Source organism: Hemitrygon akajei, chromosome 17 (genome assembly GCF_048418815.1).
Source record: "Hemitrygon akajei chromosome 17, sHemAka1.3, whole genome shotgun sequence".
Classification (NCBI taxonomy): domain Eukaryota; kingdom Metazoa; phylum Chordata; class Chondrichthyes; order Myliobatiformes; family Dasyatidae; genus Hemitrygon; species Hemitrygon akajei.
The window spans coordinates 26,343,475-26,370,696 of record NC_133140.1 but is presented as its reverse complement, the minus strand read 5'-3'; the positions used below and the strand labels follow the sequence as shown (position 1 = coordinate 26,370,696).

Below are 27,222 nucleotides of genomic sequence, written 5' to 3'. Positions count from 1 at the left end.
TGAGTATAACTGGAGGTCTTAGATTAAGAGTGAAAGGTGAAATATTTAAGGAGAATCTGAGGGAGAATTTCTTCACTCAGTGTGATGCAAGTATGGAGCAAGCTGCCAGCAGAAGTAATGGATGTGAGTTCATTTACAACATTTAAGAGAAGGTTGGAAAAGTACAGTACATAAAAGGTGGGCTATGGAGGGCTATGGTCCTGGTATGATTTGATGGGACTATGCAGAATAACAGATTGACAACACCTTATACAACTTCAGCAAATGCCTTTCTCCTGCTGATCATTAGAGAGTCATAGAACCACAGAAAAGTACAGCAGAGAAACATGCCTTTTGGGCACAGCACCAATCCCTGCAGTACACCTCTGGTCACAGGCCTCTAATCAGAGAGGCAAACACTTACTACACTCTCTGGCTTCTGCCTCAAAGCCAATATCTAATCCGGTTTACTACTTCATCTTGAATGCTGAGTGCCTGAACCTTCTTGACCAACCTCCCATGTCAGACCTTGTCACATGCCTTACTGAAGTCCATGGGGTGTCAGGGAGGGGTAGCATCTCTGGTGAGGGAACATGTCGCGTCCTTTTCAAGGCAGTTAGTCCACCTTTGGTCCCCACCTGGCATTCAGCTCTCACCTGTGGCTCCCCGTAGCTGTTTGCATGTGACAGCGGCCATACCCTGACAACAGCTTCGACAAGCCGTCTAAACCAGGTGAGGGTAGCCGATGAGTCTCAAACCCTCGGTGAGATAGGGAGTTGTCTATCCCTGTAAGTGAAGACAAACTCCAGTGGATTGAGCAGATGAGACCAATGGAAGGTCCAACGGTTAAGAAGGTGGTCTCTGCAAGCGTCGTGGAACATGTAGAATGCAACAAGACACAGGAGACATCCTGGTCATCCACTGCACCTAGTCCTATCTCCAGCCATCTCGACTCTTGTCTTGCCACTGGATCCAGATGGGAATTGCGAAGAGAGAGTGAGGCTGACGCTGAGCAACTCTCCCTCACTTAAATCCAAATCAAGCGCTAGTCTCGACACCGTCATTAATGGTGTTGAGGTCTTCATCGACGACGATGGACGAACACACTGAAGTCCATGTAGACAACATTCACTGCCTTGCTTTCATCGCATGGCCAGCGTTCATTATTAGTTTCAGATGTGTAGCATCTGCAGCATTGTGGTTTTTGGACACCCTGGTTAAGGAGTTGAGGAGAAGGAGAGAGGCCTAGTGTTGGCTGAGTGTGGCAGCCATCTTTGGTCACCATGAAGTGACAGTGGGAGTAAAGCACTGAGGACATGGTGCATCATGGGTAAGATTCTGTCACCTCACACACATGGTCACAGTTTGTGATCAGATTGTAGGATCCCACCTGCCAACCAGAGCACCACTGGCCTCACACTGTGTTTGGACCATGTACCATAATGTCTGAGGTGGAAACTTACTGGACAAATCTGGATGTCATTTTCTCCCAGACTGCAATCAATTCCAAAATTTTAATTCTGATTTACTCTGATAAAGATCTGTAGCTAGAAAAAGAGAGTAATAATTTCAAGCTTTCCTGAATCTGTGTTTAGATATTTGTCATTAATTTGGTTAAAAGGGGAATGGAAAGGATTCAAAGAGCTAAGTGTTTCTTGTGATGTTAAAAATTAAGTTACTGACCTTTGCACACTCCAATACATTTATTTTTGCAAAGTATACCTGCAGAGACAAAAATAAGTAGCCACTGTTAAGGTGTTGCTGCATCACAGTATCTCCTTGGGAGAGTCATGCATGTCCAGTTGCTCTGTAGATTCAGTTCACAAACTCATAGCATTTTAGGTCTGAGCAGTACTAGGGGATATGGGGATGACTGAGGAAGTCTGGCATTGAGCTGGATGGTCAATGATGATCTCGATAACAGGCAGAACATGGTTAGGGAAGGAGTAGACTTCCCCTGTTGCCCACACTCCTTCCCTACATTTTATGTTGTATTGCAAATGTCCACATGTGCTGAAGCTATCCAAAGCCTCCATTCAGTGAAGGGAGTGTCATTGTTCATACAGTTAGCACCATATCCAACATAATAGAAAACAATGTTCAAATAATTCAACCAATTTCTGGTTGCTAGTGGGATTTTTCTATGCAAATCCATCTGCCACTTTCTTCTTCATGACAGTGAGGATCATCCGCTCAGGTGATTCACTCTGAACCTTACTTGGAAATGCTGAGGCAGGGCTTTCAAACGGTAACATATCTACACTTTCCCTACTCTAACGCTGAAGTAAAGTGACAACTTTTCTTCTCTGTTCAACTCTCGGTCACTAAAGGAGCTGGAGGAACATAATGACAAGAAAACTAGCTACTAGCACTCTAGTGATTGAAGGATTTTTTAATCTATAAAATTGAAAAAGAAGACAAATAAAACTGAAGATCTGAAATCATTCTATTTCTCTGATTATGGAGCTGTGATGTCATGATGATTAACAGGTAACTTCTCTGATACTCAGATACTTGCACTTCCCTATAACCTGTGTGTTGATTATCTAAACTCAGTTGTTATAATTTGGGTTCATTGGGAAGTCCACATTTTATGACCATCCTTCATAGCCCCTGGGAAGTAATCTGAGGGGCTACTTGATCCAATGGGTGAGGAGAAAATATTGCAACAGTGGTGTGAGGTGGGAGGGGCTGGAGGTTGAGCCACACCATGGTGGAAGTGATCTCCATGTCCATTTCAGATGAAAAGGTATCTGGCACTGAATTTGTGTCTGGTGCTGTTTAAATGGAATTTTTGTTCTTATGCTCCTAGGGCACAAGGCAATAGGTTTAGGAAACCATCAATTTTAAGGCATATTTGGGGTCCAATGGATCAGAGGGTTGTGGGGGCTCAGTTACCCAATATATTCAATATACAAAATTAATTTAAGTTTAGATTTCAACAGAAATTGGGCATGTGTGGGCAAGAGATGAACTGGGTTTTGAAGTCAACCATCCACTATGATGTCACTGATTGGCTGGAGAGGATCTAAGTGAACTTTAAGCTTCTTCTACTCCTAATTCTGATTCATCTATTTTTCATGTTGTACATCAGGAATCCACCTGCACTGAAGTAATCCTGTGCATTTACTCAAGGATGAGTGAGGCAGTGTTTTAACCATTATCCGCATCCAATGTCAGTAAGGATTGGGTTTATTTCATGCACACGACAGGCAGAAGTCTGCCACTGTTTTACACTGGGCACAGTACCAGTAGGCAGCTTATCCTTGTAAGTCCCTGTCACTGGGCTGGTAGGAACAAATGAATCTTTAAACTAGGATGGGCATGGGCTGTCACTGTACTGGTGGCCACAGGTCAGAATCTGTACAACACATGACGAGTATTGATGCATATTGGTCTGGTTCCATATGATAACCTGTGCACAAACTATCACTGTGTTTAGCCAGTTCTGCAAGGATCCAGATGGACAGCAAATCTTTTTAAGTTTTGGTGAAGGAGGCAGGGTGGAGAGAACAAAGAGAGTATCTGGAAAGGGTGATGAAGGGAGACAGCTGAGAGAGGTTGCTCACACAAGAGAGACTGCAGATGATGGAATCTGTAACCACACACACTAAGTGCTGGAGGAACCTGGCAGTCAGTCAGCACCAGTGGAGTTATTGTTTTGCGCCAACACCCTTGATGTTGCATGACCTGCTGTGTTCCTCCAGCAGTCTGTGTGTGTTGTTGAGAGAGATTACAGCTTGCTTATCAATCAGTCACATAGAGAATAGAACATTGTACAGCACAGCACAGGAACAGGAACAGGCCCTTTGGCCAAACTAATTGTATTCGTAATCTAATGTCCAGGTCCAATAATAATCCGTTCTGCCTACAAAATGCCCATATCCTTCCATTCTCTGCATATTCGCATGCCTACTTTTAGAGCCTCTTGATTTCCTCCAACACCACGCCAGGCAGCACATTCCAGGCATCCACCGCTCTCTGTGTAAAAATGTTTGCCCTGCCCAACTCCTTTGAACTTTCCTCTCTCTGCCACTGACATTCCCTTTGTTCTCCACAGTGCTTCGTATTAGGGTGGGATAGTGGAGTAGTGAAATTATCAAGCTTGTAACCTAGAGACATGAATACAAATCACACACGGCAGCTGTGTATTGGCATTCAATTAATCATCAGGAATTTAAATGCATTTTATAAGTTAAACAATCCGTCCCATAACGTATCCAGTGTAAACATGGATGTCATGCTTTTTTTCTTTTTCAGGGGCACATGGGTATGGACGTAGCCTTGGAAAAGGGGCAGGCAATCAGCTGAGGAAGAACCCTCGACTGCATGCTGCCTAGACCTGTGAATGGTCAAAGTGACCAATATGTTGTGAATGCTGAGGTCTCTGTACAGTACCTATCAAAATTATTCATTCCCCCATTCCAGAAGTTTTCATATTTTTTTGTTTTACAACATTGAATCACAATGGATTTAATTTGGCTTTTTTGACACTGATCGACAGAAATTACCCTTTCATGTCAAAGTGAAAACAAATTTTTACCAATTGGTCTAAATTTATTACAATTATTAAACACATGTATCTCTTGGTTCAGCTAGTGGCTTAATATAGGGGATAATAGCCTCCACAGCCTGGCCAAACTTAAGAAATCTCATTTGGGTGGATGCTGCGTGATGTGCTCCCTGATACAAATCAGTATCACGAAATAACAAACGGTATACAATATGTGATTAAATGATTGAGCTTTATAATTTGTAATTTGACTATATGGTTAGTAAAGAAACAACTAGAAAAAGAAAAGGGCCCATGCTTATGAAACAGTCTAATGCGCAATGTTGGAGCTCACTGATTTATAAAAGATACTCCTAATCCACGCTGGGTTCCAGCGTCATCATCACGTGACGTCCCCCCGGAGCTCACTGATAAAGCCGTTCGTCCACTATTGACCTCCTCCAATTGTTGCTGACCTTCGGACCCTCGCTCCAAGTCTACTCCGTCTAGCGGGCTACCAACTCTCTCCATTTGCGTCTTCTCTCCTCATCTTTCCCTGGCAAAAGACCGCAAATTCCCAGTTCCCAGACACACAAGAAAGAGCAACATCCTGCTCATTGGCTAACATGCCCCGTTATCTGTAGTCATAAGCCAAACATTGCTGCTACAAAGAAGCCATTACATTAGCAGTGAAATCTTACAGCATGTTACACACAAAATAACTGATTGCACAATTACTCATCCTCCTTCAAATCAGTATTTAGTAGACGTGCCTTTGGCAGCAATTACAGCCTTGAGTCTGTGTGGATGGGTCTCTATCAGCTTTGCACATCTGGACACTGCAATTTATCACCATTCTTCTTTGCAAAACTGCTCAGGCTCTGTCAGATTGCATGGGAATCGTGACTGAACAGCCCTTTACAAGTCTAGCCACAAATTCTCAATTGGATTGAGATCTGGACACTGACTTGGCCACTCCAGGATGTTAACTTTGTGATTTTTAAGCCATTCTTCTGTAGGGTTGGCTTGCTGGAAAACAAATCTCCCAAGCTGCAGTTCTATGAAGCTATGGTGATGCTTCACTGCAGCAGGCTGCATCAGGATTTCCCTGTATTTTGCGGCATTCATTTTAACCTGTACCTTCAGAAGCCTTCTGCAGCCTGCTGCAGTGAAGCATCACCATAGCTTCATAGTAGGGATGGTGTGCTTTTTGATGATGTGTGGTGTTCAGCTTACACCAAACTTAGCATTCAGTCTGATACCCAGAAAGTTCAATTTTAGTTTCATCAGATCATAGAACCTTCTTCCAACTGACTTCAGAGTTTCCCACATGCCTTCTGGGAAACTCTAGCTGAGATTTCATGTGAGTTACTTTCAACAGTGGTTTCTAGTTGTCACTCCCTCATAAAGCGCTGACCAGTGAAGCACCCGGGCAACAGTTATTGAATGTGCAGTCTCTCCCATCTCCGCCGCTGAAGCGTGCAACTCCTCCAGAGTTGGCATTAATCTCTTGGTGGCCTCCCTCACTATTCCCCTTCTTGCATGGTCACTTAGTTCTTGCAGCTGGCCTGTTCTCGGCAGATTTACAGCTGTGCCATATTCTTTCCATTTCTTGATGATTGACTTAACTGTACTCCAGGGGATATTCAGTGACTTGGAAATTTTCTTGTATTCATCTCCTTACTTGTGCTTTTCAATAACATTTTCACAGAGTTGCTTGGAGTGTTCTTTTGTCTTCATGGTGTAGTTTTTGCCAGGATACTGACTCACCAGCAGTTGGAACTTTCAGATACAGGTGTATTTTTACCATGATCAATTGAAACACCTTGACTACACAGAGGTCTCCAAAAACAGGTCTCCATTTAACTAATTACGTGACTTCTGAAACCAATTGTCTGCAGCAGTGATGACTTGTGTGTCATATTAAAGGGGGGTGAATAGATATGCAATTAATTATTTTATGTTTTATATTTGTAATTAATATAGATCAATTTGTGCTGATCTGTCTTCACTTTGACACAAAAGAATCTTTTTCTGTTGATTGGTGACAAAAATAGCCAAATTAAATCCACTGTAATTCAATGTTGTAAAACAGTAAAATATCAAAACTTGCAAGATTCAGGGGAGGGTGAGTACTCTTTATAGGCACTGTATATCATTGCATTGTGGGAGTTCAGTTACTCATACGTTCAATGTACAGATGAATAAGAATTTATATCTCAGCAGAGTCAGGGAATATGTGAGAAGGAGTTGAAAGTTGGTATTGAGGTCCGGAACCAATTATGACCTCAGTGAACTGAGGAGCGAGCTTCTCCTGCTCCTAATTCTTTCCTATATTGTACAAGTATCACACAACACACACAAAATGCTAGAGGAGCTCAGCAGGCCAGACCTCACTATGGAAATGAGTAAACAGTCGATGTTTCAGGCTGAGACCCTTCATCAGGACCCTGAAGAAGTTTAAATCTTTCTGGTTCAGAATCTCTACAACACAGATGTACTGTATTGATGAATGTAAGTCTCGTTCATTTGATAATGTGTGTACAAACTATCACTGTATATAACTAGGTACAGTTCAGGGAGGTTCTGATGAATATCAAATATGTTTCAGGTTTCAGTGGAAGAAGCAGGGTGGAAAAACAATGGGAATGTCAATAAAGGGGTGATCAAGAGAGACAGCTGAGTGAGGATGGTGTAGGTTTGCTAATCCCTTTCTCCCCTCTATCACTGACATTCCCTTTGTTCTCCCAAACACCAGGGAAGCGGGCTGATGAGGGGCATATGGATTTTGTCACAGTTAACTGCAAGGTGATCTATTTTGGAAAGTCAAAGAAGTGTCGGACATTTAGTATCAATGGTAATGACCTGGACTGCCAGACCAAACACCCAAACTTGAATGCGAATCTCACATTACAGCTGTGGATTAACATGCAGTCAATATTTAAAGATGACAACAAAATTTAGTAAGATGTAACTCAATGCTATTGGTTTTTACCACGAAAGAACATGACTAAGCTGAAATACTAATCCCATGTTTCTTCCTTCATAAACATTCCAGCTCCTGCTACTCATTGCCAGCACTTTCTGTTTTTATTTCAGATTTGCATCAACTGCAGCAGTGTTTTTGATGCAAATGCAAACTCCCTGGTCGAGGAGTGGGGAAGAAGGTGATAGACCCAGTGTTTGCTGTGGCCGCCAATTTACATCACTGTGAAGTGGTAGTGGTAGAAGATAGCTCATGGGATCAAGGTTAGAGTAAAGCACCAAGGACATGGAACATCGTGGGAAAAATTCAGTCAGCTCACACACAATTGGTGAGTAGGTTATAGGCTCTCACTTGCCAACCAGAGCACCACTGATCTCACACTGTCTCTGTACCAGGCTCCTTAATGGCCGAGTTGGGAACCTATTGCACAATTATAAACGTTGTTTATCCACATTGCAATTATTTCCAAAAGTATTTCAGTCTAATTAACTTTGGAAAAACTTGCAGCTGAGAAAAGTGGTCAATATTTGCAAAATCTCCTGAATGTGTATTGGTATTTGTCATAAATTTGGCTAAATAGGCAGGGATACAAAACCCTGGGAATTTGCAATCATTTCCTATAGAGAGAAAACTTGTGAGCTTCTGCTTGGGAATTGCTGCAGCACTGCGAATCTGAGGAGAATCTTTCCTTTAAATATTACACCTCTCATCTTAATTTGATATCTTCCAATCCTAGATTCCACAAAGACTACCACAACCTCATTGTACTTTGGCAGCTTGCATGCCTCAATGACCTTGAGAGCTACGTTGGCTGGAGTCAGGGCTTCATGCTTTGGCTGTTGGTAGGGTCACTCATGCCAAACAGGTCAAAGGGTAGAGGCCTGACTGAGTGATCCACTTGTCCTCCAGTTTCGGTGGTTCAGCTCAGGGTAACAACCCTGACTGGTAAAACAAAATTGTTAAGGAAACAGCCATGAAGAGTCTTCTTTGGCTATGACAAAATCTATTTGCAAACCTGCACACCATATCATGTACATTTCATACAGATTGTTGATATTGATGCCAAACAACAATGGGTCCAACACTGAGCCTGGTGACACATCACAATTGATGTCCTCGCTCTGAAATAGAGCCTTCAAGCATCCCCTCAATGCCTTATGGTCAAGCAAATTGTGTTGTAAGTTTTGGTGTAGTTTTGGACACCCTGGCTGAGGAGTTGGGGAGAAGGAGGGAGGTCTAGTGAGTGGCTGGGACTGTGGCAGCCATCCTCGGCCGTGTTAAGTGACAGTGGGAGGAGATTGCTCAGAAAATCAGTGGTGGAGTAAAGCACTGATGATATGGTTGATTGTGGGAAAGATTCAGTCACCTCTAAAAGTTGGTGAACAGATTGTAGAGTCGCACTTTCCAACCAGAGGACCAGATCACCTCACATTATGTTCTGTACTATTCACCATAATGTCTGAGGTGGGAACTTACTGGGTATCATTCCATCCTCCCACCCTCAGCCCATGAGAAAGGAAACACTTCCATTGTATTTTATACTGACTTACATTTTTTTTCTTCGGCAGTTTAACGGGGGCACGACTACGCAAGCATGTGTAAGTCGGACCGTGAGGCAGCGGGAGTATTTAAAGAGAACAGTTAGATGGAATGGGCGACGGAGTAAAGGGAGACAGAGTAGGAAGGCTTTGTCTCAAGAGGCTTCAGCGAGCAGACGCTGAGGACGAGCTTCACTCCAAGTGAGGTAAGGCCGGGTAAGTTCCTTTAAAAGGAGAAAGTTTCAAAAGTTGAGGCAAAAGTTGAGGCAAGTATTGGGTAGGTCATGGCAGCTGAGATCGGCCCCGTTATTTGTTCATCCTGCAGCATGTGGGAAATCAGGGATACTTCCAGTGTCCCTGACGACTATGTGTGCAGGAAGTGTGTCCAGCTGCAGCTTCTGGCAGACCGCATTGAGTGTCTGGAGCTGCGATTGGATTCATACTGGAGCATCCGCGATGCTGAGAAAGTCGTGAATAGCACGTTCAGTGAGTTGGCCACACCGCAGGTAAAGGCTGCACAGGCAGAAAGGGAAGGGGTGGCCACTAGACAGCCTAGCAGTAGGCAGGTAGTGCAGGAGTCCCCTGAGGTAATCTCCCTCCTAAACAGATATACTGTTTCGGATACTGTTGAGAGAGATGTCTCATCAGGGGAAGGCAGCAGCAGCCGAGTTCATGGCACCACGGGTGGCTCTGTGGCACAGGAGGGAAGGAAAAGGAGTGGGAGAGCTACAGTGATAGGGGATTCGATTGTAAGGGGAATAGATAGGCATTTCTGCGGCTGCAAACGAGACTCCAGGATGGTATGTTGCCTCCCTGGTGCAAGGGTCAAGGATGTCTCTGAGCAGCTGCAGGACATTCTGGAGTGGGAGGGTGAACAGCCAGTGGTCGTGGTACCAACAATATCGGTAAAAAATGGGATGAGATCCTACAAGGTGAATTTAGGGAGTTAGGAGATAAACTAAAGAGTAGGACCACAAAGGTAATAATCTCTGGATTACTACCAGTGCCACGTGCTAGTCAGAGTAGAAATAGGAGGATATTTCAGATGAATACGTGGCTTGAAAAATGGTGCAAGGGGGAGGGATTCAAATTTCTGGGGCATTGGAACCAGTTCTGGGGAGGTGGGACCGGTATAAACAGGACGGTCTGCACCTGGGCTGGACTGGAACCAATGTCCTAGGGGGAGCGTTTGCTACTGCTGTTCAGGAGGATTTAAACTAATGTGGCAGGGGGATGGGAACAAGTGCAGAGAGACAAGTGCAGAGGGGTGTAAAATGAGGGTAGAAGCAAAAAGTAGTAAGGTGAAAAGTAAAAGTGGCAGGCAGGCAAATCCAGGGCAAAAAGCAAAAGGGGCCACTTTTCAACATAATTGTGTAAGGGCTAAGAGTGTTGTAAAAACAAGCCTGAAGGCTTTGTGTGTCAATGCGAGGAGCATTCGTAACAAGGTGGATGAATTGAATGTGCAGATAGTTATTAATGAATATGATATAGTTGGGATCACAGAGACATGGCTCCAGGGTGACCAAGGATGGGAGCTCAACATCCAGGGATATTCAATATTCAGGAGAGATAGACAGGAAAGAAAAGGAGGTGGGGTAGCGTTGCTGGTTAGAGAGGAGATTAACACAATAGAAAGGAAGGACATTAGCCTGGAGGATGTGGAATCGATATGGGTAGAGCTGCATAACAAGGGGCAGAAAACGCTGGTGGGAGTTGTGTACAGGCCACCTAACAGTAGTAGTGAGGTTGGGGATGGCATTAAACAGGAAATTAGAAATGCGTGCAATAAAGGAACAGCAGTTATAATGGGTGACTTCAATCTACATATAGATTAGGTGAACCAAATTGGTAAGGGTGCTGAGGAAGAGGATTTCTTGGAATGTATGCGGGATGGTTTTCTGAACCAACATGTCGAGGAACCAACTAGAGAGCAGGCCATTCTAGATTGGGTATTGAGCAATGAGGAAGGGTTAGTTAGCAATCTTGTCGTGCGAGGCCCCTTGGGTAAGAGTGACCATAATATAGTGGAATTCTTCTTTAAGATGGGGAGTGACATAGTTAATTCAGAAACAAAGTTTCTGAACTTAAAGAAGGGTAACTTTGAAGGTATAAGACGTGAATTAGCTAAGATAGACTGGCAAATGATACTTAAAGGGTTGACGGTGGATATGCAATGGCAAGCATTTAAAGATCGCATGGATGAACTACAACAATTGTTCATCCCAGTTTGGCAAAAGAATAAACCAGGGAAGGTAGTGCACCCGTGGCTAACAAGGGAAATTAGGGATAGTATCAAGTCCAAAGAAGAAACATATAAATCAGCAAAAAAAAAGCAGCACACCTGAGGACTGGGAGAAATTCAGAGACCAGCAGAGGAGGACAAAGGGCTTAATTAGGAAAGGGAAAAAAGGTTATGAGAGAAAGCTGGCAGGGAACATAAAAACTGACTGTAAAAGCTTTTATAGATATGTGAAAAGAAAAAGATTGGTCAAGACAAATGTAGGTCCCTTAGAGTCAGAAACAGGTAAATTGATCATGGGGAACAAGGACATGGCAGACCAATTGAATAACTACTTTGGTTCTGCCTTCATTAAGGAGGACATAAATAATCTTCCGGAAATAGTAGGGGACCGAGGGTCTAGTGAAATGGAGGAACTGAGAGAAATACATGTTAGTAGGGAAGTGGCGTTAGGTAAATTGAAGGGATTAAAGGCAGATAAATCCCCAGGACCAGATGGTCTACATCCCAGAGTGCTTAAGGAAGTGGCCCAAGAAATAGTGGATGCATTAGTGATAATTTTTCAAAACTTCTAAGATTCTGGATTAGTTCCTGAGGATTGGAGGGTTGCTAATGTAACCCCACTTTTTAAAAAAGGAGGGAAAGAAAAACCGGGGAATTATAGACCGGTGAGTCTGACATCGGTGGTGGGGGAAAATGCTGGAGTCGGTTATCAAAGATGTGATAACAGCACATTTGGAAAGAGGTGAAATCATCGGACAAAGTCAGCATGGATTTGTGAAAGGAAAATCATGTCTGACGAATATTATAGAATTTTTTGAAGATGTAACTAGTAGAGTGGATAGGGGAGAGCCAGTGGATGTGGTATATTTAGATTTTCAAAAGGCTTTTGACAAGGTCCCACACAGGAGATTAGTGTGTAAACTTAAAGCACACGGTATTGGGGGTATGGTATTGATGTGGATAGAGAATTGGTTGGCAGACAGGAAGCAAAGAGTGGGAGTAAACGGGACCTTTTCAGAATGGCAGGCAGTGACTAGTGGGGTACCGCAAGGCTCAGTGCTGGGACCCCAGTTGTTTACAATATATATTAATGATTTAGACGAGGGAATTAAATGCAGCATCTCCAAGTTAGTGGATGACACGAAGCTGGGCGGCGGTGTTAGCTGTGAGGAGGATGATAAGAGGATGCAGGGTGACTTGGATAGGTTAGGTGAGTGGGCAAATTCATGGCAGATGTGGATTGATTATGGATAATTTGGATAAATGTGACGTTATCCACTTTGGTTGCAAGAACAGGAAAACAGATTATTATCTGAACGGTGGCCGATTAGGAAAAGGGGAGGTGCAACGAGACCTGGGTGTCATTGTACACCAGTCATTGAAGGTGGGCATGCAGGTACAGCAGGCGGTGAAAAAGGCAAATGGTATGTTGGCATTCATAGAAAAAGGATTTGAGTACAGGAGCAGGGAGGTTCTACTGCAGTTGTACAAGGCCTTGGTGAGACTGTACCTAGTGTATTGTGTGCAGTTTTGGTCCCCTAATCTGAGGAAAGACATTCTTGCCATAGAGGGAGTACAAAGAAGGTTCACCAGATTGATTCCTGGGATGACAGGACTTTCATATGAAGAAAGACTGGATCGATTAGGGTTATACTCACTGGAATTTAGAAGATTGAGGGGGGATCTTATTGAAACGTATAAATTTCTAAAGGGATTGGACAGGCAAGATGCAGGAAGATTGTTTCCGATGTTGGGGAAGTCCAGAATAAGGGGTCACAGTTTAAGGATAAAGGGGAAGCCTTTTAGGACCAAGATGAAGAAAAACTTCTTCACACAGAGAGTGGTGAATCTGTGGAATTCTCTGCCACAGGAAACAGTTGAGGCCGGTTCATTGGCTACATTTAAGAGGAAGTTAGATATGGCCCTTGTGGCTAAAGGGATCGGGGGTACGGAGAGAAAGCAGGTACAGGGTTCTGAGTTGGATGATCAGCCATGATCATACTGAATGGCGGTGCAGGCTCAAAGGGCCGAATGGCCTACTCCTGCACCTATTTTCTATGTTTCTATGAAAACATGTCGTTGAGAAAAAATCTTTACCAGATTTCCTTATTGTGCATTGGTTTTTGCCATAAATTAGTTAAATGGGAAAGAATTCAAAGAGCTGAATGTTTCTCATGATGTTAACAGTTCAGTTACTGACCCCCGCTCTTTACATCCTTCCAAAACACTGTAAGGATAGCCTCCCTGGCCATTACAGTTTCTCTATTCTACCCTCTGAGAGAAGATACAGGAGTTTGAAAGCCTGGATGTCCAGTCTTAAGGAGAGATTCTTCACCACTACTAACAAACATTTCAATCAATCACTTCTTTCACATCCCTTGGTGCCTCCACATTCTCATGCTTCCACCTTGACCTCCCTTGCTCATTTGTTATTCTCACTTTAGTATTTTCTTCTGCACTTCTTCAGATTTCACTGTCATTTTCACACCATTCTGCAGTTTTACACTCATTCTTGTATTCTTGTATTTTTTAATATCATGTAAACTATTTACTACATGAGCTTCATGTTAACAATAAATTTCATTGCACTCTGTTTTACACCAAAAAAACTTCATGTGTTCTTAAACAGAAAACAGACTTGTTTATGTTGACAATGTCAAAAACACATGAACCCTGTTGTTGACCAATGTCTTTTGGGGTGGAAATCTTCCATCATGCTGCAGTTTTGTCTCAGTATGATCTGAAACAACGTGGTTAAGTGTTAAACTGCCTTGAAAACAATTCTATTGAGAGCAATTTGGGCTGGAATAAAGGGTAGGCATCCACATGTGATATCATCTGATTTAAAATCTGTTCACTTTTCTGACACTGAAGAACATGACTGATCAAAAACTTTAACCCCAAGTCTCACTTCTCATGGTTCCCTCCTCCCACTGCTGACCCTCAGCATTTCTGTTTTAACTTCAGATTTACAGCACCTGCAGCACCATGAATTTTGGCATGGATCTGAACACCCTGTTTAATGGGTTGAGCAGGAAGAGAAAAAGGCCCAGTGTTTCCTTGGGCTGTGGCAGCCATCCTTGTTCACGGTGAGAGACAGTGGGAGAAGATTGCTCATGGGATCAGTGGTGGAGGAAAGCACTGAGGACATGGTGCATCATGGGTAAGATTCAGTTACCTCACACACATGGTCACAGTTTGTGATCAGTTTGTAGGATCCCACCTGACAATCAGAGCACCACTGGCCTCACGCTGTGTGTGGACCATGTACCATAATGTCTGAGTTGGGAACTTACTATACATCATTCTGCAGACCCTCTCCCCCACCCTGCACCCGAAATTGGAATCACTTGCATTGTCTTTCATCCGGATTTACTTTGGGAAAACACGTAGTCGAGGAAAGAAGTTAATAATTGCCAGGTTCCCTGAACGAACATCTATATTGGTCATAAATTGGTTAAACGGGAAAGGATCCAAAGAGCTGAATGTTTTTCAAGATGTTTAAGGTTTAGTTACTAACCTTCAGACTCTCCGCTGTTGCAACACACTGTAAGGAAAGAAAAATTACAATCCATTGTTAGGGAACTGATCCAGTGCTCTGAATCTGATTGGTCATCACATCTTTAAATTTCAGCTTATTCCTCTTAGCTTTAGACTCACTTGAACTTGGAAAAACTCCTGGACCATCTATTCTATCGAAGCACTAAATGATTATCAAACACACTATAAAGTCACTCCTGGGAATCTACATTCTGCTGGGAAATAGCCAGTAGCAGAGACTATCTACTTTCTTTCACCTTCTTACAACGACACTCATCATTCCTGTAGATTGATGACCAGAGCTGTATACGATACTCAATCAATCTGCCTAAGGATCCTTCCAATTACTCTGCTGTTCCTAATGATCTGTGTTTTCCGAATGTTCATTAACTTAGACTTGCCCAAATCAATTTCTACCTGCCATCGATTTTCCAAACTGAATACAAATTTCACATGGCCGCTGTGAATTTACATTTACTGAGTAAACTGGAATTTTTATAAGGTTTTACTTTCATTTAGCTCGACCTATGGAATTCACCATCTTGTTTATTGTGTACACATTACTTCAACTGACACTCAGGTAGTACAGGACAAATTATACTCAGCCGTCAACCTTTGAAGACAGCAAATGCCTGATACCCTGTTCAACATTGCTGGTGACTTTAATCAAACAAACTTCAGGAACATACTGTCCAAATACCACCGGCAGGTCTCCAGTTAAACTCATGCGATTTACGATCGAGGCCACTGCTGCAACAGCATAAAACTCGCCTATCACTCCATTCTTGCTGTTATTTGGCCAGTCAGATCATCTATTTGTGCTCCGGTTGCTGGCTTCCAGGCAGATTGAAGTGCAAGATGGCAATAGGGTAACACAACAGTGTCTGGGTATTCTGCTGGGTTGCATCTCAGCCTGGAACAGGAACTGCTGTGCTCTGGGCTGACAGAATCTGCAGAGAGCAGTAAAGCACTTCTGGGGGAGGTGGGACCTGTACCATCGGGACAGTCTACATCTGGGCAGGGCTGGGATCAATGTCCTAGGGAGATTGTTTGCTAGTGCTGTTGGGGAGATTTTAAACTAATATGGCAGTGGGATGGGAACACACACAGAAACGAAGAGGGAATTGATGCAGAGACCAAAGTTATTGTTAGTGAAGAAAAGAACAAGAGTAGAGTGCATAAAAGTAAAAAGCAAAATTGCATAGGTCACTAGAATCTAAAAGGACAATGAGTATAATGGTACTTTATTTAAATGTCCGGAGTATTAGAAACAAGGTTAGTGAACTTGTGACACAGATCAGTTCCAAGGCATGTGATTTAGTGGCCATTACAGAAACCTGGTTGCGAGGTGCAGATGACTGGGAATTTCAATATCCAAGGGTATCAGTTAATACGGAAAGATAGGCAGGAAGACAGAGGAGGTGCAGTGACAATCTCAATTTAGGATGAGATGAGGGCGATTGTGAGAGACAATATAAGATCTACGGAGCAGAATGTTGAGTCCATCTGGGTAGAGATTAAGAAAAGTAAAGTGAAAAATCACTGGTGGGAGTTGTCTATAGACCACCTAATAAAAATATTGCAGTGGCAGAGGTGATTAACCAAGAAATAACTGAGGCTTGTAAGAGCGGAACAGCAGTTATCATGGGGGATGTTAACTTTCACACAGATTGGGTGAATCAGGTTGGTCAAGGAAGCCTTGAGGAGAACTTCATAGGATGCATCCATGATGGCTTTCTTGAGCAGATGTTAGTGAACCTACAGGGGAAAATGCTTTCTTAGATCTAGTCCTGTGCAATGAGACAGGTAAGATTAACAATCTTGTAGTCAGGGATCCTCTTGGAAAGAGTGATGATAGTATGAATGAATTTCGCATACAGATAGAGGATGAAATAGTTAGATCTAAAATAGTGTATTATGCTTGAACAAGGGAGACTACAACAGGATGACGGAGGAGTTGGCTAATGTGGATTGGGAGCTCAGGCTATTTGGTTGGACAGTTGAGGAACAGTGGAATAGTTTCAAAGAGGTTTTTCACAGTGCTCGACAAAATTATATTCCAGTCAAGAGTAAGGACAGTAAGTGTGGGGAGAGGCAGCCTTGGATAACTAAGGAAATAAAAGATAGTATTAAATTAAAAGCTCATGTGTACAAAGTCGGAAAGAGTAGTGGGAGAGTGGAGGTTTGGGAAAACTTTAAAAGCAACAAAGAACAAATAAGCAAGAAATAAGGAAAGGGAAGATAGAGTATGAAAGTAAATTAACACAAAATATAAAAAGAGATAACAGAAATTTTTATAAGTACAGTAGATAGATTAAGTGATGGGCCAAGGTCTGGCAGATGGAATACAACTTTGGTAAATGCAAGATCGTCCACTTTTGAAGGAATAAAAGAAGAGCAGATTATTATTTAAATGGTGAAAGACTGCAGCACGCTTTTGTGCAAGGGACTTGGGAGTACTTGTGCAAGAATCAAAAAGCAAAAAGTTGGCTTGCAGATACTTGGTTATTAAGAAGACGAATGGAATGTTGGCCTTCATTGTTAGAGGGATTGAATTCAAGAGCAGGGAGGTCATGCTGTAACTATGCAGGGTACTGGTGAGGCTGCACCTGGAGTACTGTGTGCAGTTCTAGTCTCCGTACTTGAGGAAGGGTATACTGGCTTTGGAGGCAGTACAGAGGAGATTCACCAGCTTGATTCCAGAGATTAAGGGGTTAAACTATGAGGAGAGATGCAGTTAACTGTGACTATACTCTCTGGAATTCAGAAGAACATAGAACAATGCAGCACAGTACCAGCCCTTTGGCCCACAATGTTGTGCTGACCCTTACACCCTGCCTCCCATATAACCCTCCACCTTAAATTTCTCCATATACCTGTCTAGTAGTCTCTTAAATTTCACTGGTCTATCTGCCTGCGCCACTGAATCAGGTAATGCATTCCACGCACCAACTACTCTGAGTAAAAAACCTTACTTTAGTATCCCCCTTGAACTTCCCACCCCTTAACTTAAAGCCATGTCCTCTTGTATTGAGCAGTGGTGCCCTGGGGATGAGGTGCTGGCTGTCCACTCTTATGAAATACTAATACTCCATAAGCTTTCTTAATTCCCTATCTACCTGCGAGGCAACTTTCAGGGATCTGTGGACATGTACCCCCAGCTCCCTCCGCTCCTCCACACTTCCAAGTATCTTGCCATTTACTTTGTACTCTGCCTTGGAGTTTGTCTTTCCAAAGTGTGCCACCTCACACCTCTCTGTGTTGAACTCCATCTGCTATTTCTCAGCCCACTTCTGCATCCTATCAATGTCTCTCTGCAATCTTCAACAATCCTCTACACTATCCACAACACCACCAACCTTTGTGTCGTCCACAAACTTGCCAACCCACCTTTCCACCTCCACATCCAGGTCGTTAATAAAATTCATGAAAAGTAGAGGTCCCAGAACAGATTCTTGTGGGACACCACTAGTCACAACCCTCCAATCCAAATGTACTCCCTCCACCACAACCCTCTGCTTTCTGCAGGCAAGCCAATTCTGAATCCACCTGGCCAAACTTCCCTGGATCCCATGCCTTCTGACTTTCTGAATAAGCCTACTGTGTGGTACCTTGTCAAATGCCTTACTAATATCCATGTCGATCACATCCACAGCACTACCCTCATCTATATGCCTGATCACCTCCTCAAAGAAATCAATCAAGCTTGTTAGACAATAACTGCCCTTCACAAAGACATGCTGACTGTCCCTGATCAGACCATAATTATCAAAATGCCCATAGATCCTATCTCTAAGAATCTTTTCCAACAGCTTTCCCACCACAGACATAAGGCTCACTGGTCTATAATTACCCGGACTATCCCTATTACCTTTTTTGAACAAAGGGACAACATTTGCCTCCCTCCAATCCTCCGGTACCATTCCCATGGACAACGAGGACATAAAGATCCTAGCCAGAGGCTCAGCAATCTCTTCCCTTGCCTCGTGGAGCAGCCTGGGGAATATTCCGTCAGTCCCCGGGGACTTATTCATCCTAATGTATTTTAACAATTCCAATACCTCTTCTGCCTTAATATCAACATGCTTCAGAACATCAACCTCACTCTTATTGTCCTCACCGTCATCAAGTTCCCTCTCATTGATGAATACCGAAGAGAAGTATTCATTGATGACCTTGCTCACTTCCACAGCCTCCAGGCACATTTTCCCACCTTTATCTCTAATTGGTCCTATCTTCACTCCTGTAAACCTTTTGTTCTTCACATAATTGAAGAATGCCTTGGGGTTTACCTTTACCCTACTCACCAAGGCCTTCTCATGCCCCCTTCTTGCTCTCCTCAGCCCACCTTAAGCTCCTTTCTTGCTACCCTATAGTCCTCAATAGACTCTTCTGATTCTTGCTTCCTAAACCTCACGTATGCTGCCTTCTTCCATCTGACTAGATTCTCCATCTCACTTGTCACCCATGGTTCCTTCACCCTACCATTCTTTATCTTCCTCACCAGGACAAATTTATCCTTAACATCCTGAAAGAGATCCCTAAACATTGACCACATGTCCATAGGACACTTCCCTGCAAAAACATCATCCCACTTCACACCCAAAAGTACTAGCCTTATAGCCTCATAATTTGCCCTTCCCCAATTAAAAATTTTCCTGTCCTCTCTGATTCTATCCTTTTCCATGATAATGCTAAAGACCAGGGGGCAGTGGTCACTGTCCCCCAGATGCTCACCCACTGAGAGATCTCTGACCTGACCTGGTTCGTTACCTAATACTAGATCTAGTATGGCATTCCCCCTAGTTGGCCTGTCAACATACTGTGACAGGAATCTGTCCTGGACGCACTTAACAAACTCTGCCCTGTCTAAACCATAGGAACTAATCAGGTGCCAATCAATATTAGGGAAGTTAAAGTCACCCATGATAACAACCCTGTTACCCAACATCGTTAATGGGTGGAAATCTTCCATCATGCTACAGTTGTGTCTCTGCATGATCTGAAACAACGTGGTTAAGTGTTAAACTGCCTTGGAAACTATTCCATTGAGAGCACTTTAGGCTGGAAATAAAGTGTAGACGTCCTCTTGTGATAACATCCAAATTCAATTCTGTTCACTTCTCCAGCTCTGAAGAAGATGACTGAGCAAAAACATTAACCTTGTGTCTCATTTCACATGCTTCCCTCCTCCCAACAATCATTCCCAGCATTTGTGTTTTAACTTCAGATTTGCAGCACTGTGCTTTTTGGTGTGGATCTGGACACCCTGCTTAATGAGTTGAGGAGAAGGATGGAGGCCCAGTGTTTGCTGAGTCTGTGCAGTCATCCTTGGTCACGGTGAGAGACACTGGGAGGTGATCACTATGGGATCAATGGTGGAGGAATGCACTGAGGACATGGTGCATCATGGGTAAGATTCAGTTACCTCACACACATGGTCACAGTTGGTGATCAGATTGTAGGATCCCACCTGCCAACCAGAGCACCACTGGCCTCAGGCTGTGACTGGACCATGTACCATAATGTCTGACGTGGGAACTGACTATACATCATTCTGCAAACCCTCCCCCCACCCCGCACTCAACATTGGAATCACTTGCATTGCATTTCATCCGGATTTACTTTGGGAAAACACGTAGCCGAGGAAAGAAGTTAATAATTGCCAGGTTCCCTGAACGAGCATCAGTATTGGTCAGACGTTGGTTCAATGGGAAATGATTCAAAGAGCTGAATGTCTCTCACGATGTTTAAGGTTTAGTTACTGACCTTCACATCTCTGCTGTCCCTTGTTGCAACACACTGTAAGGAAAAAAAAAATCAGAATCCACTGTTAGAGAACTGATCCAGTGCTCTGAAGCTGCTTGGTCATCACATCTTTAAATTTCAGCTCAATCGTCTTACTTTTAGACTCACTTGAACTTGGAAAGAGACCTGGACCATCTGTCACTTAATGATTATCAAACACTCTATACAGTCACTCCTGGGAATCTACATTCTGGTGCGATATAGCCGAGACTATCTACTTTCCTTCAGCTTCTTACGATGACACTCATCATTCCTGTAGTTTGATGACCAGAGCTGTATACGATACTCAATCAACCCGCCTAATGATCCTTCCAATTACTCTGCAGTTCCTAATGGTCTGTGTTTTCCGAATGTTCATTAACTTGGACTTGCCCAAATCAATTTCTACCTGCCATCGATTTTCCTTTTTTTCTTTTCAAATCTTTTTATTATTAATATTATTATTCAAAAATACACAGGTACATTGAAGTAACAACACTTACAATGCCTCAAAAAATTATCTTCAAGATTGAAGATTTTTATAAATAAAAAAACCACTATTAAGCAAGAAAAGTGAGAAAAAAAAGAACCCATTGAGGGCACAACCCCGGAGCCATGCGTCATATAGAAAGCTTCTAAAAATAAACATCAAACAGAAAAAAATATATCAAAACAAAATTTACACTTAGATCGTGGAGGAAATCTATCAGTTAACTGAAATGATAATAACGAGCAAATGAGCCCCATCTCTTCTCAAAATCAAATAAAGGTTCAAAGGTTCGACTTCTAATTTTCTCCAAACTGAGACACAGCATCACTTGAGAGAACCATTGTGACAAAGTAGGAGCAGATGTATCCTTCCATTTCAACAAGATGGCCTTCCTAGCTATCAATGTAACAAATGCAATAACATGTTGGTCAGACAGAGAAATATCATGAATATTTTGAGGAGTTATTCCAAAAAGCACAGTCAATTTATTAGGTTGTAAATTGATTCTAAGTGCTTTAGAAATTGTCGAAAAGACTGACTTCCAGAACGGTTTTAATATAGAACATGACCAGAACATATGTGTCAGTGTGGCTATCTCAGTTTTTATATTTTAGAAAGTCTCTCTTTTGTCCAATGGTAACGATGTACAATTTTAAATTGAATCAGTGAATGACTAGCACAGACTGAGGAAGAGTTAACCATCTTCAGAATCTGCATCCAATACTCCCATATAAAAGTCAAATTGAGCTCTTTCTCCCAATCCTATTTAATTTTAAGTAAAGGATGCTTATCCTATTGTAATAATAAATTATAAGTTCTTTCAATAGAACCTTTCATCAAGGGGTTCATATTCATAATAGTATCTAACAAGTCAGCCTCCAATATATAAGGAAAATTACTTAAATATTTTTGTAAAAAATGTCTAACTTGAAGATATTGTAAAAAGTGTGTATATGAAAGTGAATATTTATCAACTAATTGTTCAAAAGACATCAATCTGCCTTCTTTAAATAAGTCCAAAAAAGACTTAATAACTTTATTTTTCCAAAGTAAAAAAATTGGATCACTCCAGGAAGGTTTAAAAAAGTAATTAGGATAAATTATACTACAAAGTTTAACTTTTTTAAGATTAAAAAAATTGTGGAACTGGAGCCAAATTTGTAAAGAGTGCTTAACCACAGGATATAAATTTAAATTAGCAACTTTAGCTAATTGTATAGATAGAGCAACTCCTAATAACGAAGTTAAATAAAACTGTTTCAGTTCCAGGTCTACCCAGATTGGCCGGTCATTCCTATCACCCCAATATAACCAAAAGGACATATATCACAAATTAACAGCCCAATTATACATTCTTAGATTTGGCAAAGCGAGATCTCCGTCCTTTTTCAACTTTTGTAAATGATTTTTACTGATCCTTGGTCTTTTATTATCCCAAACAAAATATAGAATAATAGAGTCAATCTGAGTCAAAAAAACAGGAATATTCTGAAATAAATATAAAAATATCAGTAAAATCATCATTTTAACTATATGAATACAACCAACAAGTGAAAATGTAAGTGGGCTCCACCTACTATATGAATACTTCAGAGAGTCCACTAAAGGAGGAAAATTAGCTTTATAAAGATCCTTATTTTTTTGTAATTCTGACACCTAAATATCTAAAAGAATCTGTAACTTTGAAAGGAATATTATCATATATAGGGAAAATTTCATTTAAAGGAAGTAATTCACTTTTACTAAAATTTATTTTATATCCTGAAAAATCTCCAAATTTGTCAAATAATTTCAGCAAAGCAGGAATAGATTCTTCAGGCTTAGATATATACACCAATAAATCATCAGCATAAAGAGAGATCTTGTGCATGGTCTCATTCACAAAAATCCCATGAATATTTTTGGCTTCACGAAGAGCAATAGCAAGGGCTTCTAATATTAAGTTAAATAACAAAGGACTTAATGGACAACCTTGTCTTGTCCGCCATGATAGCTGAAAAAGGGGAGACCTACAGTTATTGGTGACAACAGTAGCAACAGGAGCTTTATATATCATTTTAATCCAATTATTAAAATTAATACCAAACCAATTTTTTCTAAAACATTAAATAAATCTTACCATTCGACTCAATCAAATGGTTTTTCAGCATCCAAAGATATAACACATTGTGGAGTTTTAGAAGAAGGCGAATATATAATGTTAAATAATCTCCGAACATTTGAAAAAGGATAACGACCCTTTATGAAACCTGTTTGATCTTTAAAAATGATTTTACCCAAAAAACTCTCCAACCGATTGGCCACTATCTTTGAGAGAATCTTAGCATCAACATTCAATAATGAAATAGGTCTGTATGAGGCACAATCAGTAGGATCTTTATCCTTTTTGAGGATTAAAGAAATATAAGCTTCATAGAAAGTAGAGGGTAAGTCACTTTTCACAAAAGAATCTTTAAACATCGCCAACATATATGGAGAAAGCAGTTTTCCAAATTTTTTATAAAATTCTACAGGATAACCATCAAGTCCCGGGGCCTTACCAGATTGCATTGAAAAAATAGCTTTATGGATTTCGGATTCAGTAATTTGGGCATCAAGAGTTTTTTGATCCTCAGCAGAAATTTTAGGGAAAACAATCTTTCATAAAAAAGCATTCATTTCAGAAGAATCTACTGAAGATTGAGAATTATAAACTTCAGTATAAAAATCTTGGAAAATCTTATTGATTTCTTCATATTCCCAAGCCAAGGTACCATCCTTTTTATGAATTTTCAAAATTTGCCTTTTGGCTCCAGCCGATTTTAATTAAAATGCAAGTAATTTATTATTTTTATCTCCAAACATATAAAATTGGCTTTTTAACTTAAGTAGATAACCTTTGATTGGATGAGTTAATAATAGATTATATTGTGATTGAAGTTCCACCCTTTTTTAAAATAAGTCAATATTAGGGGAAGTCGCATTGACATTATCTAAATCTTTAATTTGTTTTGAAATTTTATCTAATTCTGCTTTTGTCTTTTTTTGAGTTTAGCTGAATAAGAAATAATCTGACCACGTAAAAATGCTTTGAATGTATCCCATATAATTAAGTTGGACATACCTCCTATATCATTAAAAAGAAAAAAATATTTTATCTGGCTTTCAATAAAACTCCTAAAATCAGAGTTTTACAATAAGGTCTGAGACATGCGCCATGGTGGACGCACAAAAATGACATCGTCAAATTCAAAGGACAAACTCAAAGGCGCATGATCAGATATAGCAATAGCGTCATATTCACAGTTTTTAACATTAGGCAAAAGGCGGGGATAAATTATAATATAATCAATCCTCGAATATTTTTTGTAGACATGTGAAAAGAAGGAATATTCTCTATTATAAGGGTGTAAATGCCTCCATAATTCAATCAACCCAAAATCGATCAAAAATGAGTTGATAACTGATGCAGAGCGGTCTGGAAGTCTCTGATTGGTTGAACTCTTATCAATCATAGGATTTAAACAACAGTTGAAATCCCCACCCATTATTAACATATACTTATTTAAATCTGGCAATAAAGCAAATAATTTTTTTAAAAAAAAGTATCATCTAAATTGGGACCATACAAATTAACCAAAACAACCTTTCTAATACAAATTAATCCTTTAACGATTAAAAATCTACCATTAGAGTCTGAATCAATATCCTCTTGAGTAAATATATTACAAACGTAGATTTAATAAAGATAGATACATCCTTAGTTTTACTTTGCAAAGTAGCATGGAACTGCAGGCCATTCCACCATCTAAAAAACCTATTTTGATCTCCCGCCTTGATATGAGTCTCCTGAGCAAAAATTATATCAGGTTGGAATCTATTAATAATTTTTAAAGTCTTTTTCGTTTGATAGGATGATTCCAAACACGTGCATTCCAATTTATTACATTAATCTATTTGACTGCCATAATATAATTTTATTCTAATTTACTGTATACATGCGCAGAGCACATACCAATACGGGATTATCCAAGATGGCGGTGATGAGGAATAGAATCATATAGAAAACACGCATGCTCCGGAACCACCCAATGGGAAAGAACTCCTAACTCTAAACCCGCCCACCATCCCAAAAACCCTAAAAAAGGCAAAGCGAACTTAGATAGATGCGAAGCCATGGGCCGCTCTGTCGGTCTCGTCTCTCCCTCCCCCCACCCCCCAGCGAGTGCCTGTACACAAAAATAAGATGACCTTGCAAGAAAGACAGTAACGTCTCAGCAAAGGCGAGTGTTTACATTCTGTCATGTATTAAACAAAAAAGAACCAAAATAATATAATCTCTTAAAGATTATAAGCACAATCTTAAATTAAGCTTTAAATCTCTAAGAAAACTATTAAATTCGGTTATATATAGCTATAATAAAACAGATTTAAAAAGGAAGGGTTAATATGATATTTAACCGAACTACATTTACATAAATATTAATCAGTAATATCATAAGTAACTGAGATATATATATATATAAAGAAACCCTATTAATAGGAAAGAAAACTACCAGTTAGTAAATTAAGAAACAACAAAAAGAAACATCAAAACCAAATATTAGATAAAAGGAACAAATCCCTTTATCCTCTTTTTTCAGTCAAATACCTAATTAACCATTTAAACAGTCAAACTTGAGCCGTAAATCTTCTTTCAAAAAAAAAAATCCAATAGGATATAATAATAAGCAGGTTTTCTTAACTTCTTTTATTAATCTCTCAATAAAATATCCAATTAGCCTTCATATATCTTCTTTTTAAACTATGAATAATATACAAATAATCAAACAACTTTTCAGATAGTTCATTCGGTAGTAACATCAGTGACGATGACAGGTATAGCCTGAACAAAATGCAGCCCGGCTTTGGGGTCGAAGAAAGTACCTGGAGAAGAACTAGGAGGAAAAACTTTCATTCTTGTTGGATATCTCAGAGTTGGAAATAATTTCTTATCATATGCTTGTTTCATTACCGAAGCAAATCTTGATCTTTGTTCCATTACTTCTTGCGGGTAATCTTCATAAAAACGGAGCTCAGACTCGTTAAATCTGAAAACTCTCTGTTTTCTTGCCTGCCGCATTATTTGATCTTTAATTTTAAAATGCTGAAAACAAACCAAAATAATTCTTGGTCTGCTAGAGTTTTTAAATTTCGAAAGTCTGTGGGCTCTTTCAATAGCAGGGGGCTTTGATAAAATAGTCGGAAATAAAGTATGAAAGAGCTTACCAAAGTAAACTGTTAAATCTCCATTTTCAGCTTCCAACGATTCGTATGCTGTTTTGGCGAGACCTGGTTTCTAAATCTATAGTCTTATCATGATATTTTTGCAAACGGGTTGCAGTTTCAGACAATTTCTGCTTGGTTAACTTCAATTCCTCTTCGTGTTTAGTAACTTGATTCTCCACATCTTTAAGATTTCCCAGAAATAATTTCATTTCATTATTTTTCTTTTCCAGTTGATCTTTAATTACCATATTCTGTTCTTGAATTAAATTCAATGTCCGAACGATGTCTTCAGCCCATGGTGGCATTTTATCAGATCTTTCCTTCGGGATCTTTCCTTTTCCATTCCCTTTGCCAGTAGATTCATTAAATTCTTCCCACTTCTTGTAGACATATTGCTCCCCTTCAAGAATCAGCAATTAAAAATTATAAATTCAAAATTTAAGCTGGGGAGAGAGAAAACGAAGAGCAGCACAGAATTACTGCTACTCCATCGGCAGACGGAGGCGGTCTCCCTGCCATCGATTTTCCAAACTGAGGATAAATTTCACATGGCCACTGTGAATTTACATTTAGTGAGTAAACTGGAATTTAAATAAGGTTTTACATACATTTTGCTCGACCTATGGAATTCACCATCTTGTTGATTGTTTACATCGTACTTCAACTGACACTCAGGTAGTACAGGACAAATTATACTCAATTGTCCAACTTTGAAAACAGCAAATGCCTGGTACCCTGTTCAACATTGCTGGTGACTTTAACCAAACAAACTTCAGGAACATACTGTAAAAATACCACCGACAGGTCTCCAGTTAAACTCATGCGATTTACGATCGAGGCCACTGCTGCAACAGCATAAAACTCACCTATCACTCCATTCTTGCTGTTATTTGGGCTGTCAGATAATCAATTTGTGCTCCG

The 27,222-nt window shown here is 40.7% G+C and overlaps 1 protein-coding gene across 1 annotated transcript in view; it reads right to left on the bottom strand.

Moving 5' to 3' along the window:
• LOC140740551 (adhesion G-protein coupled receptor G2-like) overlaps positions 1–27,222 on the bottom strand; it is a 109,316-nt gene that overhangs the window by 60,692 nt on the left and 21,402 nt on the right. The window contains exons 5-7 of the mRNA XM_073069804.1: positions 20,547–20,579; positions 14,758–14,784; positions 1,663–1,701 (exon numbers count right to left, since the gene is read on the bottom strand). The gene's annotated coding sequence lies outside the window, so the exon portion shown is untranslated. The remainder of the gene's footprint in view (positions 1–1,662; positions 1,702–14,757; positions 14,785–20,546; positions 20,580–27,222) is intronic.